Genomic DNA, 21,010 nt, shown 5'->3' on the forward strand with positions numbered 1-21,010 from the left:
ACATACACACACGCCCTACACTTTTTACCCCCTCCTCCTAAAACAGACACACTTGTTAATTTACAGCTTTGAAAGTCATCTGGGTAGTTCTTCCATAATTCACCATCTTCCTTGGTTTTCTAGGATTTTTTTAAAGAACTTTCAGACCCCAGAGGGCATTTCACTGGAAGATGCTACTTATCTCATCCCTTCAGAAGGTGGGCTGAGGTTTCCTTAAGAATCTTCTATGAGAGTGGTCTGCAACTAGAAAGTTAAAAAAATTCTACCTGTGATGGTGTTCTCCAATCAGAACATTTCTCTCTCTCACTCTCCCTCCTCCTCCCCATCTCTCTCTCTCACACTCATGCAAAGACACCACACTCACATTGAAATTAACAGTGAAAACTGTTAAGGCTAAAAATACTACAGAGAGAAAAGTGTCTTTGCTAACACTTAATACTCAGAACAACTTTTTGAGAGTGAAAACGAGGATGCTTTACCTGACTGATTATCAACGCAGCTGCTTTTTTTGTTTGTTTTTAAGAGACAGGGTCTCACTCTGTTGCACAAGCTAGAAGGCAGTGGCATAATTATAGCCTTGACCACCTGGGCCCAAGTGATAGCCTCCTGCCTCAGCCTCCTGAGTAGCTGGTACTAAAGGTGCATGGCACCACACTTAGCTAATTTTATTTTTTTTATTTTTATTTTTTTGGTAGAGATGGGGCTCTTTCTATGTTGCCCATGCTGGTCTCAAACTCCTAGCCTCAAACAATCCTCCCACTTTGGCCTCCCAAAGCACTAGGATTACAGACGTGAGCCACTGCACCGGGTTGACACAGCTTTTTAGTTCACTTCAGGAGCTCTAGATTTATCTTCTGATGTAAACAACATTTTAGATACGTGCCGAACAACAGTCTTGGACACCTCATTAACATAAAGTAAGGAAGAGAGCAAATCAACACTTGGAAAATTGTTCAATGAGGGGTATGAAATGACTGGATGGAAATGCTGGTAACGCCTGGAAGTAACACTGGTATGAAGCCAGCAAGCAGGAGTGTCACGAGCAGAAGACCGATCCCCGATGTCCAGGCCAGGGAGCTGCACCACCCTCAGGACCCTTCACCTTCCTCACCCCTTCAGGTAAGACCGAGGCTCATGGGCAATGACAAACAAGCCAAACCACAGGGCCGGATGGAGATCAGGCTGGCCTGCCATGTGCAGGATCCCTACATTATGCAACACTGTCTCCCTGCCTACATGTTCTAGTCTCTTCTGCTGCTTATCTGAAGTTATTTTCTGTTTGTGTACACAATCGTAGTCCCTCTTTTGCTTTCTCTCTCTGTGCTTTTCCTTCAGTGGGAGAGTTAATTTTCCATACCAGAATATTTATAAAATCCAGTTTTTGCTGAGCCCTTACTGCACAGCAACCACTACATTCTGTGCCCCACATGTCTTGTTTCAGTTAATCATCACAACCACCCCACGAGGCAGAGACTATTATTAACTCTATTTGACAGAGGAGAAAACGTATGGTGTTAAGTGACTCAGCCACAATCGTCTATTTAGTAATAGCACTGCTGGGATTTTAAATATTCAGTGTTCATAGTGCAGTAAAGCTTATGGCACAAATTCCATTTTAGGGTCAAGAACCAGGTAAGAGACTTCCAGTAGTTTAATTTCTGGAGCACAGGAGCAATTAAGAACTCTTCTCCTTCTTAAAAAAAAAAAATTTTTTTTTGAGACAGGGTCTCCCTTTGTCTCCCAGGCTGAAGTGCAGTGGTGTGATCTTGGCTCACTGCAGCCTTGACCTCCACCTCAGCTTCCTGAGTAGCTGGGACTACAAGCACGTGCCATCATACCAGGCTAATTTTTTGTTTATTTTTTGTAGAGATGAAGTCTCATTATGTTGCCCAGGCTGGTCTTAAACTCCTGGCCTCAAGTGATCCCACTGCCTCAACCTCCCAAAGTGCTGGGATTACAGGCATAAGCCATCATGCCTGGCCACTTCTCTTGATTCTACCAAAAAAAAAAAAAAAAAACAGAAAACATTATTTTTTAAAATAAAATAAATGTTTTCCACATGTTTTTCATGAGGGCTGTGATTCTTATTAAATGTTAGCCAGATCAGTATCCATTCTAATAGGAACACAGCACTTAAAACACAACAGAAGGCCCTGACTAAAGCAGTTCCTGTGTCAGAATCTGAGCCATGCTTCTCAAACTTGGTGCATAGAGGAGGAAATTAAAATGCAGGTTCCTGAGACCCACCACCTGCGTCTGAGTCTGTAAGGCACAGGTAGCGCCCAGGAATTACATTTAAAGAAACACCTAAGAGTTCTGATGCAGGCAGACCACAGGCCAAACTTACCAGTTGCAATGAGATTTCCTCCAAGACTTATAAATGAGGAAAGTAAGATTGCTCTTGAAGTTAAAGTATGATAGTTGAATCAGCCAACAGATCAAAACCAAGAAATGGAGTAAGAGTGAGATAAGATGGCTCCCAAACATAGTATGATTTATCTTTCACTCAACAGAAAATATTACTGTATCTTGGGCTGGGTGCAGTGACTCATGCCTGTAATCCCAGCACTTTGTGAGGGCGAGGTGGGAGGGATCATGAGGTCAGGAGATTGACACCATCCTGGCTAACACGGTGAAACCCCATCACTACCAAAAATACAAAACATTAGCCAGGCGTGGCAGCACACGCCTATAGTCCCAGCTACTCGGGAAGCTGAGGGAGGAGAATCGCTTGAACCTGGGAGGCAGAGGTTGCAGTGAGTCAAGATCTTGCCCCTGCACTCCAGCCAAGGGTGACAGAGTGAGGCTCTGTCAAAAAAAAAAAAAAAAGAAAGAAAGAAAGAAAGGAAAGAAAGGAAGAAAGGAAAAAGAAAGAGAGAAGAGAAGCGATAAAGAAAGAAAATATTACTGTATCTTAAGAAAGACTGTATTGATAAAAATGTAAGTACCTTAAAAAAAAAGCAATCATTCCTTTTTCTCCGAAGAGGGACTCTTAGGCAATGCACTTCAAGGATTCTACGTCCCAAGTAGCATTATCTCAAGGAAAAGAAGGACAGCACGCCTCAGACTATCCCAGCCTGAGACCATTTAAACTTTTGATTCATCTAACACCCCTTTGGCTGAAACCATGTTCCCTAAGCAACCAAGCTTATGCTTGGGTTTCCTATGTAGTTGAGTAATTATTTCTATTTGGAAAATAATACACTAGCATTGAGAATGTGCACTGAACGTGCAGTACCAAGAAATCTAACACCTAGGAGAGTGGTAATTCTCATAACAAATTAATAGATTCTTATTTTGGATTCAGTGTTTTTTATTTTGGCTTTAGTACTTCTCGCAAAGTTGATTAATAAGTCCATCTCTCAAAAATGGACCTTTTTTTTGAGAGAGTCTTGCTCTGTTGCTCAGGCTGGAGTGTAGTGGCACCATCATAGTTTCAAATGCCAGGGTCAAGCGATCTTCCCGCCTTAGCATCCTGAGTAGCTGGGACCACAGGCATGTGCCACATCTGACTGTTAAAAAAAAAAAAAAATTTTTTTTTTTTTCCCAAACAGAGTCTCACTTTGTTGCCCAGGCTGCGGTGCAGTGGCACAAACACAGCTCACTACAGCCTCGACTTCCTGAGTTAAATCCTCTCACCTCAGCCTGTAGCTGGCACCAGCATGTGCCACCATGTCTGGCTAATTTTTTAATTTTACAGAGACAGGGTCTTGCCATGTTGCCCAGGCTGGTCTTGAAATCCTGGACTTAAGTCATCCTCCCGCCTCACCTTCCCAAAGTACTGGGGATTACAAAGTACGTGAGCCACCGCATCAGCCCTTAAACACGTTTTTAAACAGAAACAGAGACTCACTATGTTGCCCAGGCTGGTGTTGAACTCCTGGCCTCGAGATCCTCCTGCCTAAGCCTCCCAACATACTGGGATTACAGATGTGAGTACCGGGCCCCGCCATGGATCTGCTTTTAATGCCTGGTTTTAGAGCCTCTTAGCTAGATTGTTGGCCAGATTGTTCACTGAGGTTACATCTGTTGAGTGTCTCACTTGGCAGAGATTCTCAACATCAACTTGTGAGTGCTCAAGCATGCTTGTCTTTCTACATGTGGCCCCTTCACTTTACTGTAGAGAAGTAGAAATAAGAGAAACGGGATGTGTCATCACTGTATTTGAGAGTTCATCAGTGAATGAGATATCTAGCCATTTTTCTAGAACTATGGCTAAATTGAGTTTAATATTTAAGATGAGGAAAAAAGAAGACTGGTTAAACCATTATAAGTATCTCACTGTTTTTTGTTTGTTTGTTTTTTGTTCGTTTTGTAAGGCAGCTCTCTAATAATACCCAATCTGTTTAAGTCACCCATGTTTCCACCTCAACCTCATCTGATCACCCCTCTAAATCTTGGTTAAAATAACAACACACACCAAAGGACATATATGAGTCCTAGACAGAGTGCAGAAATTTGATGTCCAGGTGACAAAGTCTGAATCTCTCTGACTTCTCCCTAAAAACGACAACTCTATCTTCAGGATGTCAGTCCTTGGCTATTATTCCCACATCACCTCAACTAACACATCTAAAATCAAACACATCATCTTTCTCTAACAATTAGTTCCTCCTCCCATCTCTACTATTTCTGAAAACCAACATTTTCTTAGTCTTCAAACTGAAAATCTGACATTTTTGATTCTACTCACTCCCTCTCCACCCACGTCCAATCAATCACTAAATTCTAGAGATTCATCCTTTCCTCTACTTCCACTCTATTTTTAAAACTACTAGTCTTGTCCAGTCCTCATAATCTAAACAGATTAGTGTAAAACTCTCATAATTGCCTGCCTCCTTTTGAAACTGACCCAATTGTCCCACAGTGCTGATATTTATGGTTTCTTTGAATAAACATAGAAATTGATCCTCCCAGTCTTAAAACTTGAAAAAGTTACTTTTGTCTGAGCTGAGTTCCTTTTTCAGGAACCCAGCCATCAGTCCTCCCAAATAGCATAAAGCAGCTGAAACTCACATGATCACTGCATTTGGACAATGAGATGCCAGACCCCTCACCCTCACCTATCATGATTGTCTATCCAACGACCTGCTTCCGTTGACCAGCTCCTCTTCCTTACACCTCCCTCATTCCTGTTTTCCCACATGTGGTTACATTTCTTCCCTGCTATATAAACCCCTAATTTTAGTGTGTCTGGGAGACGCATTTGAGACTGATTTCCCATCTCCTCAGCTGCAGCACCTGACTAAAGCCTTCTTCCTTGGCAATACTTGAATGGCTTTCTGTGCAGCAAGCAGCAGGTCCTAGAGCAAACCTCTGGTGTTTCAGTAACATTAACACTTTACCCCACAAACATAATCTAGCCACCAATATCAGATATAGTTTCTTCAAACTCCACCATACAAAGGTTATTCCTTTTCTCATAAGCATCAGTCATGTTTCATGAACAAAAGCAAGGTCAGTTAAGTACACTAGCACTTTCTCTGGCCTCCACCTACCTATTTGACTTTCTCTCTCACAGCTATTATTCTTCAAAGACTCTTTTTTCCAACCAAATTGCTGAGAGCACTGATCCTCATACCTAGAGCAGAAGTTCCCAAAGGGAACTTCGAGGAGTCTCAGAGATTGAAGCTGTTTTCATAACACTCAGATGTTATTTACAACCTTTTCACTATGTTGACATTTAAGTGATGGGGCACAAAAAATAAATAACATTGCTGGCATCTCAGCATGAAATAAGACAGTAGCAGAAGCTATATTAGCAGTTATTGTGTTCCCCAATGTAATGATGTCCTTGAAGCAGTAAAAATTATTAATTTTATTAAGTCTCAACCCCAAAGTACATGTTTTTAATGAAGGTACACATAAAGTGCTTCCATGGCATACTGAGGTAGGACTGTCATTTCAAGGAAAAGCACATGTGATTGAGTTGCAAGCTGAACTAACTGCTTCTCCATACAATACCTTGTTTATGTGAAAGAACAACTGACCGACAAACTATGATTATTCAAATTTGGGTATTGGGTAGACATTTTCACAAAAATAAACCAGGTGGACCTGTCACTTCAAGGAAAACAACTGACGCTATTTGTTGGCAATGATCAAATGCAAGCTTTTAAGCAAAAATCAGAATTTTGGAAAACTTGTATCTATCACAGTGAGCTTGACAGCTTCCCAATAATGGAAGACTTTTCTAATGAGATGGTAAGATTCACAAATGTAATATTTTCATATTGCATAATGAAATGTTTCAACATTTGGAAGATCTTCATAACTCACTGAACCAGTATGTTCCAAATAACCAATGCATGATGTTATAAAATTATGTATAGATAAATATCCACTCAAAATGTACAACATACCAATAGATTTTAATATAAGAATGCAAAAAAGCTTATTATTATCATTTCACATTCCATACTGAAACTAACCTTTAAGAAATTACAAATTATGGAATTTTGGTGTAACATCAAAAAAGAATATCCACAATTGCCTGAACAACTATTAAAATAGCTGTCCCTTTTTTACCTATGTATCTGTATTAGGCCAGTAGGGTTTTCTTCACCTACTTCAACCAAAACAATTTACTGAGATACGCTAAGGATAAAAGCAGATAAGAGAATCCAGCTGCCTTTGATGAAGCCGTACATTAAAGAGATTTTCAAATATATAAAACAACATCACTTTACGGCTTTTCTTTGGCATACCTGAATTGCCAGCGTCACTCCTCTTGTGCTTTGGGCCATTATTAAGTAAAATAAGGGTGACTTGAGCACAAGCACTGCAATGCTACAACAACTGATCTGGAAACAGAGACAGACAGCTACTAAGCAGCTCACAGGTGGGTTTCACAGGCAGCACAGGTATATGGGACAAAGCAATGATTCACGTCCTGGGTTGGATGAAGCAGGATGGCACAAGATTTTATTGTGCTACTGAGAATGGTATGCAGCTTAAAACTTACACACTATTTCTAGAATTTTCCATGGAATTTTTTCCAACCTCGGTGTACTGCAGGTAACTGAAGCCACAGAAAGTGAAACTGTGAACAAGGAGGACTACTATATTTTGAGGTAATTATATTTATTCCACAATATTTAGTGAACACAGGAATGTCTCAGGCGCCACATATCCTGAGATATAGTATCCCACTACTCTGTATCACACTTGTATCTCAGCATTCTGGGAGGCTGAGGCAGGAGGACTGCTTGAGCTCAGGAGTTCGAAACCAGCCTGGGCAATATAGGGAGACCCCATCTCTACAAATCAAAAATTAAAGAACAGCCAGGTGTGGTAGTATGTACCTGTGGTCCCAGCTACTCAGGAAACTGAAGTGGGAGGACCTTTGAGCCCAGTAGGTTGAGGCTGCAGTGAGCTGTGACTGCACCACTGGACTCTAGCCTGGGCAAAGAGTGACAGACACCCTGTCTCAAAAGTAAATCAGTAAAAATAAAAAGAATGTCCTGGGCACTGTTTATTCTAGGCATTAAGGATATGGCAAGGAACAAAGACTGGATTCCTTCTTTCTGCAGCTTACAGTTCAGTTTCACCACTCAAGTGTCTAAGCACCAGGGATATCAATATCACCTGAGAGTTTATTAAAAATGCAAATTTCTACAACTGAAGATTAGATTTTTTAAAATGCAGACTCTCAGGTCCCAGCCCAGACCTACTGAATCAGTGTCTGCATTTCAGTAAGATCCCTAGGGCATACTCCTGCACAGTTTGAGAAGCAAAGGATTTACGCATCTCCCTAACTATTGTGAACTTCTTGGAGGTAAGCTATTACTTTGAATTTGTTGTACCACTAGTATAAATAATAGTTTAATTGTTGTACTAATCATTCAAACATAAATACCTATTGTATGAACTTATTTCTGGGGCTTAACAAAAAAAAAGGCAGGGAACACAGTGGTTCACATCTGTAATCCTAGCACTTTGGGAGTCCGTTGAGCCCAGGAGGTACAGACCAGCCTGGACAACATGGTAAAACCCCACATCTACAAAAGAAAATTTATGTGTGTGTGTGTGTGTGTATGTATATATATGTGTATATGTGTGTGTGTGTGTGTGTATAAATTAGCCAGGTGTGACGGTGTGCACCTGTAGTCATAGTTACTCAGAAGGCTGAGGTAGGGGGATCACCTGAGTCCAGAGAGGCTGAGGCTGCAGTGAACCCTGATTACGTCACTGCACACCAGCCTGGGCGACAGAGTGAGACCCTGTCTCTAAATAAATAAATATTAAAAAAAGAGCAAAGGCAAACTGGCCTAGATCCTGGGAAACTTTCCATCTCCTAGCAGAAATAAGGCAGTAATTCTAATAACAGCTAATATTTCAAAAAATGCTTTCTGTGGTCCAGCTGTTGTACCAAGGACTATATGTAACAATCTTGTAAAGCAGATTACTACTATTACTATTCTCATTTTAGAGATTAAGAAACCTGGAGCTCAGAGGTTAAGAAAGTGATGAAGCTAGAACAAGCAGGATGTCTGACCCTAAACCACAGAAAGTAGTAAATGTCCTAAGAGTTGAATCTTGAAGAAGGAGCCCACGAATTCCCTGATGGAAATATTGTCCCTCAATCTTGAAATCATCCAGAGCATGAAGCTCAGTTCCTAGCACATAAGAGACATTCATGGACTGCAAGGAACTCTGTGAATGGATTAAAGTTAACCTATCACATTCTAGATTATTACTAATCCAATAATCCTCCATTAAAGATGTAACGAGCCTGAGATGAAAGGGCTTCTCTCTGATGTGTTTTACATGGAGTCCATTCTCTAACTTGGGGCCCTTGTTCCAAGCACACAAAGGAAAAAAAAAAAGGAGACAGAGAGAGAGACAGGACATGAACTAAAAGATGAAAGCCACTCTGAAATCCTGGAAGAGGCTGAGGCTTGTTCTGGAGAGAGAAGAGAAGAGCACAGGCCGTGGAATAGCTTCTTTGTCCACAGTGAGCAAGGGGTGAATGGAAACGTTGGTCAAAGGTCCCCCAATATAAAGCAAAGCAGGAACTGCAGAGCTGGTCCATTACTGAGAAGTATCCCTAGAGGCCTCCATCCATTCTTGAACTTCTTTGGTATACTTCCCATCAGCCCCCTTATGGAGTTACAGTTATCTGCACTCTCACTTTCTGACAATTCTACATGGAACTGAGACATTTTCCCCTACAACATTTTGGGGAAGGGTTCTATTAATAATACTCTTCATGTCTATTAGAGATTCAACAGACTTTCATGGGCCAGCCATCTTGTATACCTTAACCATCACATACACTGCTATATACATGAGAAAATGTGTTCTGGTAATAAACAACACAAAATCAGCTTCTCCAACAAGACATTTATAGGATAAAGATCTACCTTTATGATATCCCGGATATACCAATTCAGTGTAGTTCCATATGAAGAATTCTTCAAGTAACATGCAGGGAGAAAAATATCAACTAACAACGTCTAATTATACTAAGGATGAATTTTTCTGAGGATCAAATTCAATCATATTCAAGAGTAAATCGATGAAAAGTTAAAGAAAAAGACAGGCCGGGCGCAGTGGCTCACACCTGTAATCCCAGCACTTTGAGAGGCCAAGGCAGGCGGATCACCTACGGTCAGGAGTTCAAGACCAGCCTGGCCAACCTGGTGAAACCCTGCCTCTACTAAAAATACTGAAATTAGCTGGGCATGGTGGTGTGTGCCTGTAATTCCAGCTACTCAGGAGGCTGAGGCAGGAGAATCGCTTGAACCCCGGAGGTGGAGCTTGCAGTGAGCAGAGATTGTACCACTGCATTCCAGCCTCTGCAAAAGAGCGAGACTTCGTCTCAATAATAATAATAAAAAAGACTAAAGCTCACACACAATAAGCATCAGCTCACCTCTTAGGTACCAACCAATGGCTGGGGTCATCTCATTCTCTCACTTTCTGACCATTCCACATGGAATGCTAACCATATATGGTTTTCTAATAGTCAAAATGATTTGATTTTTCCAGTCAAATCTGTTTGAACATGAAGCTTTTATTTCACTGTTTTGTACCCAAGGGTTCTAATAAGGAAACACAAAACATAAATTACAAGGGTAACTGGTAACTACCCCTACATTTATGAAAGCAAACTGGGCATATTAACTGAGTCAGACTTAAGCACAAAATTCATGAACCACCCACATCCTAGGTTTTGAAAAGCTAATGTTTTCCCTCTTCTTAACCAGATTAACAGATGGAAGACTCTGAGAAGTCATCTAGAGATGTCTTTAGAAATTTCAAGCATGTTTTACTTAACAGTTCATGTCACACTTTATGATTCTACCAGAAGGCATGGGACCGAGACTAGGATGACTATGATTAAAAGGAGACTGTAGATCCAAGGATGTCGCTACTATGGCATCACACTTGTATGCAGCTGTAACAGGCAAGATCAACATTAGCCTGGTTCTTCTACCGTAACAGTTCCATGTATACACAATGGCTAAGTCCACTGATGGCGAGAGCAAGCGGTCGCAAGCTCAATGCCTTGAGCTGGAGAGGACAGGACCCATCTAAAAGGTCCCTGCTGCTGACTGTTGTCTCTTTGGTATTTGAGCTCAGCATTGTGAGATTTCTGAATTTACAAGAGGAATGAGTGGTCCTCTATTTTTATGTAAAATATCTCAATTTCTAAGCACTGGCATCTAATTAAACATTTTCTATAACACTGTCTATGGAACAAAATCTGCCCGTGAGTTTGTGCGTTCTTCAATGCTGCTGTTTGTGATCTCTGATGCTTTATGGCATCATATTGCCTTTGCAGTGACCTAAAATCAGAGTCATATCCTTTTATTTTATATTCTGCATAGCTCCTTAAGAAAATTCTGTATGTTTGCTAAAAAATAAATGTCTCTTGAACTAACATAAGAAAAACATGTCTATTATTGATAGTCTTGTCTGTTTTTAAGCTTTGATCAAAGGAATAAAGCGTTCCATATGTCAGCACCCCTGAACTATGCCACCCTCCAGAACTGAGCTGTACTGCTAAACATAAAGCTTTGCCATGTCTTTATCATGTTTTTATCTTTTTATCTTTTATTTTTATCATGTTTTTATCATGTTTTTCTACCGTTTCCAAACTTACTCCCAATCTCAGTTGAGGTTATAGTTTCAGGTTCACCAGTCCACACCAAAATTTCCTCATCTTTACAATGAAGACTTTGAACAAAGGTAACCCCAAACTATCTAGAAGTCCCTTACAGTATATTCCACTCACTTAAAGTCTCACAAGACCTGCAACTATGAGCTTTCCTTCTTGAAAATTTTGAATATAATTCTTGCAAACATTCTTTCACATCTCTTCCATGTTGCATCTATTAAGGAATTATCTGTAAGATGTCTGTACTGGGTTGAACCATATACCTACCAAAATTCAAGTCTACCCAGAACCTCAGCATGCATCAACTTATTGAGAAATCGAGTCTTTATAGATATAATTAATTAAATTGAGGTGAGGTCATACTAGGTTAGGGTAGGTCCCAAATCCAATGACTTGTGTCCCTAGAAGAAGACAATGTGAAAACAGAGGTACAGCTACAAGCCAAGGAATGTCACACATTTCTGGGAGCCACCGGAAGTTCGGAAGAGGCAAGGAAGGATTCTACCCTAAAGCCTTCAGAGGGAACGAGACCGTGATGACACTTTGATTTTGGACTTTTCTTTTGAGACAGAGTCTTGCTCTGTTGCTCAGGCTGAATGCAGTGGCATGATCCCAGCTCACTGCAGCCTCCGCCTCCTGGGGTCGAGCAATTCTCCTGTCTCAGCCTCCTGAGTAGGTGGAATTACAGGCACTTGCCAACACACCCAGCTCATTTTTTATTTTTAGTAGAGACAGGGTTTCACCATGTTGGCCAGGCTGGTCCCGAACTCCTGACCTCAGGTGATCCGCCCACCTCGGCCTCCCAAAGGGCTGGAATTACAGGTGTAAGCCACCATGCCCAGACTAATTTTGGATTTCTGGCCTCCAGAACGACAGGTGAACAAATTTCTATTGTTGTTTTATTATTATTATTATTAATTATTATTATTATTATTATTTTCAGTAGAGACAGGGTTTCATCATGTTGGCCAGACTGGTCTAGAACTCCTGACCTCAAATGATCCACCCGCCTCAGCCTCCCAAAGTGCTGGGATTACAGGTGTGAGCCACTGCGCCGGGCCACAAATTTCTATTGTTTTAAGCCACCAAGTGTGTGATAATTTGTTACACCAGCCATAAGAAATCAACAAACCATTTAAACATCTCCTCCTCTTCTTTGCTTAGGCTATCCAGGGTTTGGAGTGGGCTTTATCTTTTCTTACTTGCTGAGGTATGATGTGCAAAATGGAGCAAAGAGCACAAAGACACATTCTGTCAGGCACTCTGCATATGGTAAGGGCTTCATACATAGAGACAGGAAACTTTATGTGAGCTATGTGACATCACAGACTGGTTTTAATCTACTTCTATGTCTCAGGCACCTAGCACAGCACACAGAGTTGACTTAAAAATGACTGGCATGTGGCTGGGCGTGATGGTTCACGCCTGTAATCCCAGCACTTTGGAAGCCTGAGGCGGGTGGATCACAAGGTCAGGAGATCGAGACCATCCTGGCTAACACGGTGAAACTCTATCTCTACTAAAAATACAAAAAAATTAGCCGGATGTGGTGGGCGCCTGTAGTCCCAGCTACTCGGGAGGCTGAGGCAGGAGAATGACGTGAACCCAGGAGGTAGAGCTTGCTATGAGCTGCGATCATGCCACTGCACTCCAGCCTGGGTGAGAGAGTGAGACTCTTGTCTCCAAAAAAAAAAAAAAAAAAAAAAAAAATGGCATGTGTACAAATATATGAAGTTATATATGAAGTAACAAATGAAAGAATGAATAAACAAACTAATGAACATCAACAAAGTCATGATGAACAAATTCTTGAACCACTGTTAACTTATATGAACAATACTAGTCAGTGAAAAATCATGGTAAAGTTACAGATGCATTTCAATTCTCCACGGATGTAGAGCTGTTCAAGTTTGCTATCTGAATATTTCTGTAGCCTCTTTTATTACCTTAAGGGTTTTTTGGTTTTTTTGGTTTTTTTTTTGACATGGAGTCTCACTCTGTCACCCAGGCTGGAGTGCAGTGGGGTGATCTCAGCTCACTGCAACCTCCATCTCCTGGGTTCAAGTGATTCTCCTGCCTCAGCCTCCTGAGTAGCTGGGATTACAGGCACATGCCACCACGCCCAGCTAATTTTTGTATTTTTAGTAGAGACAGGGTTTCACCATGTTGGCCAGGATGGTCTCAATCTTTTGATCTCACAATCTGCCTGCCTCTGTCTCCCAAAGTGCTGGGATTACAGGCATGAGCCACCATGTCCAGCCAACTTAAGGGTTTTTTTTTGTTTGCTTGTTTTTGTTTTTGGTAATGAAAACTAATCTGGGCAAATACCTCATGATGAAATTTGACCAGAAAATTTCTGAAAGTGTCCAGTAGTGTTTTTGTCTCTGATCCCACTGAGCCACTCCCTCACAATCTTGGTGGCTGCATGCCTTCCTCCAAGGTGTGAGAGCATCACCTGGCACTTCTGGGAGGCTTCACACAGGACTCCTAGAGGCATACATCCAGGTGCTCCCTAAGCTGCCACTGTCCACTAGACCCTCTCCCCAGAAGCTAAACAACTTGCCAAACTAAGAACTAAAACTGGTATTTTCAAAATATCAGTAGAGATAAGAGAGAAAAAACAATCATAAACTTCTTTAGTGGTTAATTTTTAAAAAAGAAAAAGATTCTTTACTTTTCAACAGCTCTGAGGGACAATGCTCTCCCCAGATCTCCATCACTGAAAGTCTATTCAATCTCCAGCACAAATAACTTCAAGTGTCCGAACATCCACATCCCAACTGACTGACGTTTCTTCCTTTTCATAGCACTCAAGCCTCTCACAGGCCTCCCCTGGTTCCACCTTGAATATATCTGCTGTCTTGTGCTCATTAACCATTGTTAGACTCTGGCTGCCACTCATCTCATTGTACTCACCTTTCCATCCCCTGAAGTACCTCATATGATACTTTATAATGGAAGGCAACCCAAAACTACTTTATTCACTGGAACATATATTTCTGCATAGAACTTTCCAAAAACACAAAACTGAACAAAATCTTTTCTTTCTTAAGTTCATGGGGTAAAATAAAAAATATTTTTATGCATTTTACCCCTAAAGTGCTAAAATCTCACTTGGAAAACACACCATCTACCCCAGAACACAGTATGCCTAAACTATTTTGGAAACATCTCACATCTGCCTTCTTGAATTCTTCCTGTCGCATCATGGAACTCTCTACTGAGAAGACATAACAGGAAAGCTAGTGAGTCACTCAAGGTCCTTAAAAGATTAAAATTAATTCAGCACGGCAAACCAGCTGAAGACTGGGCTTAGGAATTTTTTCTTTCTTTTTTTTTTTTTTTGAGATGGAGTCTCGCTCTGTTGTACAGGCTGCAGTGCAACAGTGTGATCTCGGCTCACTGCAACCTCCACCTCCTGGGTTCAAGCGATTCTCTTGCCTCGGCTTCCCGAGTAGCGGGGATTACAGGTACGTGTCACCACAGACGGCTAAATGTTCTGTATTTTTAGTAGAAAGAGGGTTTTGCCATGTTGGCCAGGGTGGTCTCAAACTCCTGACCTCAAGTGATCCAACCTCCTCAGCCTCCCAAAGTGCTGGGATTACAGGTGTGAGCCACTGCACCCAGCCATGGGCCTAGGATTTGTAAGAAAAAAGGGGCAAAAATATTTATAGTTAAAATTACCAAAAGCCATCTGAGATAAAATGAACAGTTAGAAGAGGTTTCTTAAAGTGTGAGAAATACAGACTTATCCAAAGCTTTAACACTCTTAAGCTAGCTAAAGCCAGAAATAAGAGGTGCTGCCAGTTCTGTTGACATAATTAGGTTTGTGGCTCTCACTGTCATCAACTATGCAAAAGAGTTCCACTTTGCCTCAAAACTGGAAACCAATCAATTGAAGTCATCAAAGGATTCAAACTCTAAAGCAACACTGCTATGGTCTAAATGTGTCCCCCATATTTCATGTAATGTTGGAAACTTAATCCCCAAATTCATATGATGATTGGAAGTGGGACCTTTGGGAGGTAACTGGGATTAGGTAAGGTCATCAGTGCAGGGCTCCCATGGTAAGAGGTATCTTTATGAGAAGAGGAAGAGAGACCTAAGCTGACATGTATTCTCTTTCTCTCTGGCCATGTGATATCCTCGCCATGTTATTCTGCAGCAAACGCACTCACCAGATGCTGGTGTCATGCTCTTAGACTTCCCTGCCTCCAGAACTGTGACCTAAATATATTTCTCTTCGTTATAAATTATCCAGTCTCAGGTATTTCGTTATAACAACGGAAAACAATCTATGACAACTATGGATCAATCTCAATTCAAGGCAAAGTGTGAAGTCAACTGAAACCAAAATGGCCCTTTTCCTTGGCACTGACCCTTCTAACATATAGACTTACAGACTCAAATAAAAGAATGTTTGTGGTAGACTGAATTACTGGCCCCAATTCTTCATCCTTCCCAGGAGCCTAGAATAGAAATAAGAATCACCCTATCCAAGTCTTCTAAACAATTATTTTATACAAATTGTTCTTACTTTTTCTATTTCTACAGGTATACTGATGTAGCAAACATCAGACAGCATGCATTAATGATCACAAATCTATCCATCCAACCAGCAAATGAGTAACTTTATGGAGCCTTTTACTATGTGCCACATACCATGTGAAGAAGTTCACATATACACATAATGAAGATCTGGCTGCTGCTTTCATAGAGCTCTAAGTCTAAATGGAAACTTATGAGTGATGTAGAAAGCCACTAAGATAAACATGAGAGCAGAAACTTAGAAACATTTCTTTGAGAATACAGAGAAAGGACTTTATACAGTTCAGAGGGTCTAGAAAGGTTTCACAGTGGAGGTGGCATTTGATCTAAACCTCAATTGCATAGAGGAATGGAAAGATCCCCTAAAATATAATTTTCTACTTTCTGGATTCTCAAGATACTACTATGTGCCTCCAGTTGAACCAGACTAAATCTGATATATTTAGCCTCTGTGGTAAAACACTGGATGCTGTGTCGGAAGACCGAGGTTCAAGTCTCAGCATGGCCACCTGAGAGTGAGAAAGTACCACCAACAGGATCTGGCACATGGTAAACCCACAGAATCTCTGTGTGCCTTCCCCAGTAACTCGGGTTATTCAGCTTCACCAACAGATCATTATATGTAGCCAACACCAAAACCAGGCATTGATTAAGATATAACATCAAGTGTCTTATTCAACACATCAAGTTCATTTTGTGATATGTAGATGGCTCCCATTTTCACTCAATTAGTCATTATTTATTTATTAAGCTCACTTGCCATATTCCAGGCATTGAAAATACAAAGATGACGATGAACCAACCCTTGCTCTTAAGGTCCAGAAAGTCTTAACTCAGAGTCCAAAATATAGGTTATTCATAATTAAGAGAAAAGCAAACGTTTATATCCCACCACTGTACCGATACTGATGATCTCTAATATAATAATCACCAATATTCATTAAGTGCTTGCTATATGCCAGATACTGCTCTAAAAGCTCTTTGAAGATGCTTTTTTTTTTTTTTTTTTGAGAGAAAGTCTTGCTCTGTGGCCCAGGCTGAAGTGCAGTGGCATGATCTCGGCTCACTGCAAGCTCTGCCTCCCAGGTTCACACCATTCTCCTGCCTCAGCCTCCCGAGTAGCTGGGACTACAGGCGCCCGCCACCTCGCCCTGCTAGTTTTTTGTATTTTTAGTAGAGATGGGGTTTCACCGTGTTAGCCAGGATGGTCTCGATCTCCTGACCCTGTGATCCGCCCACCTCAGCCTCCCAAAGTGCTGGGATTACAGGCATGAGGCACCGCGCCCGGCCTAAGATGCTCTCACTTAAACTTCACAGCAGGTCTATGCCAAAACACTCTTATTATCTGCGTTTTATAGACGAGAGGCTATGAGAACTGCCTAGATGTAGCAGAGCTGGGATTTGAACTCAGGAAGCTCACTCTAAAGCCTATGCTCTTAATGACAAGTTAATGGATCATGAGGCCCATTGCCACACCATCTGGACTTGGTTTTCTCTGCATATAATTCTGCTTTTGTACACTTTAGCAATGAATCTAATTTGAAACAGTTACTACACAAGATCCATCTAGTTTCATACTCTGTGTCTTCAATTTTGTTAAACCCCAAACTAAACATAAAATTACATGTTGGTACCACCGAAACCTGTAGCCAGGAAGTTTCAAAATGATGCATCTTTTCAATGTTTTCATAGAGCAAACATGAAACACCAAGTGATGAACAGAGAGACTGTATACAGTATGACCAACAGGTATTTATTTATCTGAGCCATCATGCTTACCTGGGGCCACTGAGGGAACTGCATCTCTGAAAAAAACTCTAACTAGATTCCAAGTTCTCACTCTGCAGTAGCAAGATACAACCCTTTCTTTTAGAATCAGGGCCAAGGCACTCTTTAACTTTTCTTAACTCCTATGAAAATAGTCATTTCACAGATGCTTTTCCTTTTTCAAACAGCCTCTTGTTTTCTTAAAGGACAGACTACAGAGGAGGAAAAGGGCAGCCACATATTGTATACATGACTGATTGTACAAAAAGAAGTTACTAAACAGCTGGAGGGGGCGATTCAGTAGTAAAGGAAAATAGAATGTAGTCAGTCTCTGGGGTAGCCATTGCATTTTATTGTATAAATAGCATTCTAACTTGGAAAGGATGCCCCCAAGGAAGAAATGAGTCTATTTTTCTAGGCTCCCCAAAGTGCAGTCTATGATCCAAAGATAACTGCATCATGATTTAGTCATAAAACACACACCACTGTGATGAGTATGTACTTAACACACAGCAAGTCAACAGGCAAATATACACTTTTTATATATGTACTATGGCATGGCATCCTAAGACGTCACAAAATATTTGCTCTCGTTTTCTCTTTTCTTTCAACTGTTAGTATTTGTGTTAATTTTATACATATACACATACACATATATATACTATATAAAAAATACATAATAAACACTAACTTTATCATTACAAGTGAAACAAAAACTGCTTATTTTATTTCATTCACTAATCTACATATTACCTGAAACCTGAAGTGTGATTATAAGCAAAGAGATTTCATTTCATGGGGATCCACAGCAGACTCTGAGGCAATTCCAAAAGAGGACTCCCAAAATTATGACGATTAATATTGAGACACTGTAACATGCTGAAGTAGACGCAGAGATCCCAAAGTGAACATTTTCAAGGCTGGCACAGGTTTGGCTTCTAGTATATTTTTTAAAAACACAATCTCATTGCTTTTCATTCACAGCTAATACATTCTTTTGAGCATATTTGATTTGAAACATCTATCCTTAGCAACTTATCAAGGGCCACCATCATCCTGTCAAAACCAACTTTCGAGAGAAAACTGAGCATATCTTCTTAACATGTCAAAAAACTAATCCAGTTCACATCACAGACCAAGCACTGTAAGATGTTCTGTGGAAACCCAACAGCAAGTAATGTCAGGACACTGAGCAAATGAGTAGTAAGTGTCACAGCAGAGGGACCCCTGAAAGTCTTCCTGGAAAGAGGGAGTTACAGGAGCATTTCAAGAGTCGCAGTAGGTAGAGTGGAGTGCATACTTCAACTGTGCCCTCTCCACAGGCCCTTACCCACACCAGCACTCAGTAAGCCAAGGGGCTGTGGACAGAAAAATACCTAAATACTCATCAGCAGGGAACTTGCTAAATAAATCATGGAACTTGTATATAGTGGAATAGCATACATAATACTTAAAAAGACTTAAGTAGAAAAATGGATGGATCTACAAAATATGTTCTTACCTGAAGAAAAGCAAAGCATTCATAAAACAATCTAATTAGAATAACTTTTTCCTGGTTTTAACTATTGTGGCAAATTTTAAACATACAAAATTAGAGATCTAATGAATCTGCATATACCCATAATGCAGCTTTAACAATCAGCAGCTTATGGGCAATTTTGTTTCTTTTTTTATCCTTCTAATCCCAATTATTTTGGAGAAAATCCCATACACAATATTGTTTCTATCAGTATGGGTTATACTGTATTATATATGTCATACTATGACATAGATTAGTATTTTATATTGGTATATTATCTCTAAAACATAGAGATTCTAAAAACATCATCACAAAATTTGGCTAAATTTTAAAATTTATTATTTTTTTAATTTTAATTTATTTTATTTTATTTTTTAGGTTTTTTTTTTTGAGACAGAGTCTTGCTCTGTTACCCAGGCTGGAGTGCAGTGGCGCATCTCGGTTCACTGTAACCTCCACCTCCCGGGGTCAAGCAATTCTCCTGCCTCAGCCTCCTGAGACTACAGGCACGCACCACCACATCCACTTAATTTTTGTATTTTTAGTAGAGACAGGGTTTCACCATATTGGTCAGGGTGGTCTTGAACTCCTGACCTGGTGATCCACTGCACCTGGCCTAATTTTTATTTTTTTGAGATGGAGTCTCGCCTGTCACCCAGGCTAGAGTGCAGTGGCGGGATCTTGGCTCACTTCAACTTTCGCCTCCTGTGTTCAAGCAATTCTCGTGCCTCAGCCTCCAGAGTAGCTGGGACTACAGGCACCCGCCACCATGCCTGGCTAATTTTTTATGTCTTAGTAGAGAAGGGGTTTCACCATGTTTCCCAGGCTGGTCTCAAACTCCTGAGCTCAGGCCATCTCTCCCCCTTGGCCTTCCAAAGTGCTGGGATTACAGGCGCGAGCCATCACACCGGCCTTAAAATTTATTATTAATATGCGGATATATGACTCAAATATTTTCTGAGAGGAAATAAAAATATAAGCTAATGGTCATCACTGGGAAAGGGGGCTAGGGTGAAGGGCAGAGACAGCTTAATTATTCACTTAAAAATATATTTATGTTTTTTGAGACAGAGTCTCGCTCTATCACCCAGGCTAGAGTGCAATGGCATAATCATGGTTCACTGCAGCCTTGAACTCCTGGTGTCAAGTGATCCTCCTGCCTCAGTCTCCTAAGTAGTTGGAACTACAGGCACACGCCACCGTCCACCATGCTCAACTACTTTTTTTGGAGGGTGAGAGATGGGGTCTTGCTGGTCTTGAACTTGTGGGCTCAAGTGATCCTCCTGCCTCAGCCTCCCAAAGTGCTGGGATTACAGGCATGAGCCACCGTGCCTGAACAAAACTTTAGGTTAGTTTAAAATTTAACTACAACAGAACCGGCTATGCCAGGAAGAGCAGCAGAAAGGGTGCCATGACCAGAGGGAGACAGCAAGGTGTCAGTAAACGATGAACACAGGAGGTAGAGCTTGGCTGGAAGATGTGCAATCAGTCTTTCATGTATTAATGGATTCAAACTCTAGCAGGTGACAACGTCCATCAGCTGCTGAATACGAATTCTCGAAATGGGTAAAAAGTATAGAGAGCTGTGAACTCAGGGACATTACTGAACATAATTATGATTCCAGTAATGTGCAGGGCCAGACAGTTATGAGATGAAATGGCCTCATCTCAACCTCCCTACTGCCATATCCCACAACAGTATGCATCACTGAAAGTACTGGGATTTTAAAGGGCACTTCAAAAACGCTACTTTTTTTTTCTTCTTAAACAAGTTAATGTCTTAACTCCTCTTTTCCTTATCTTTAGTCCTTGTAATTTATCTACCTTATAGGTTGTAAAAATGTGATTTCCTTTCGTGGTGGTTCTGTTTTCTTTGTTATATCTATATTAATACAGCCCTGGGACCCACTAGGGGAACTGCTGGACTACTTTTTAAAAAATTAGCCTTTCTGAGTGCTTGTTTACGCTGAATTCAGATACAATAAAGTTCTCCAAATTTTTCAATCTTACGATCAGTATAGTGGGAGCTATGAGAAAATGATATATAAAGT

General features: G+C 40.8%; 1 protein-coding gene across 50 annotated transcripts in view; it reads right to left on the minus strand.

Moving 5' to 3' along the window:
• APBB2 (amyloid beta precursor protein binding family B member 2) overlaps nt 1-21,010 on the minus strand; it is a 409,320-nt gene that overhangs the window by 182,111 nt on the left and 206,199 nt on the right. The window lies entirely within an intron of this gene.

The sequence above is a fragment of the Macaca fascicularis genome, chromosome 5, assembly GCF_037993035.2.
Source record: "Macaca fascicularis isolate 582-1 chromosome 5, T2T-MFA8v1.1".
Lineage (NCBI taxonomy): Eukaryota > Metazoa > Chordata > Mammalia > Primates > Cercopithecidae > Macaca > Macaca fascicularis.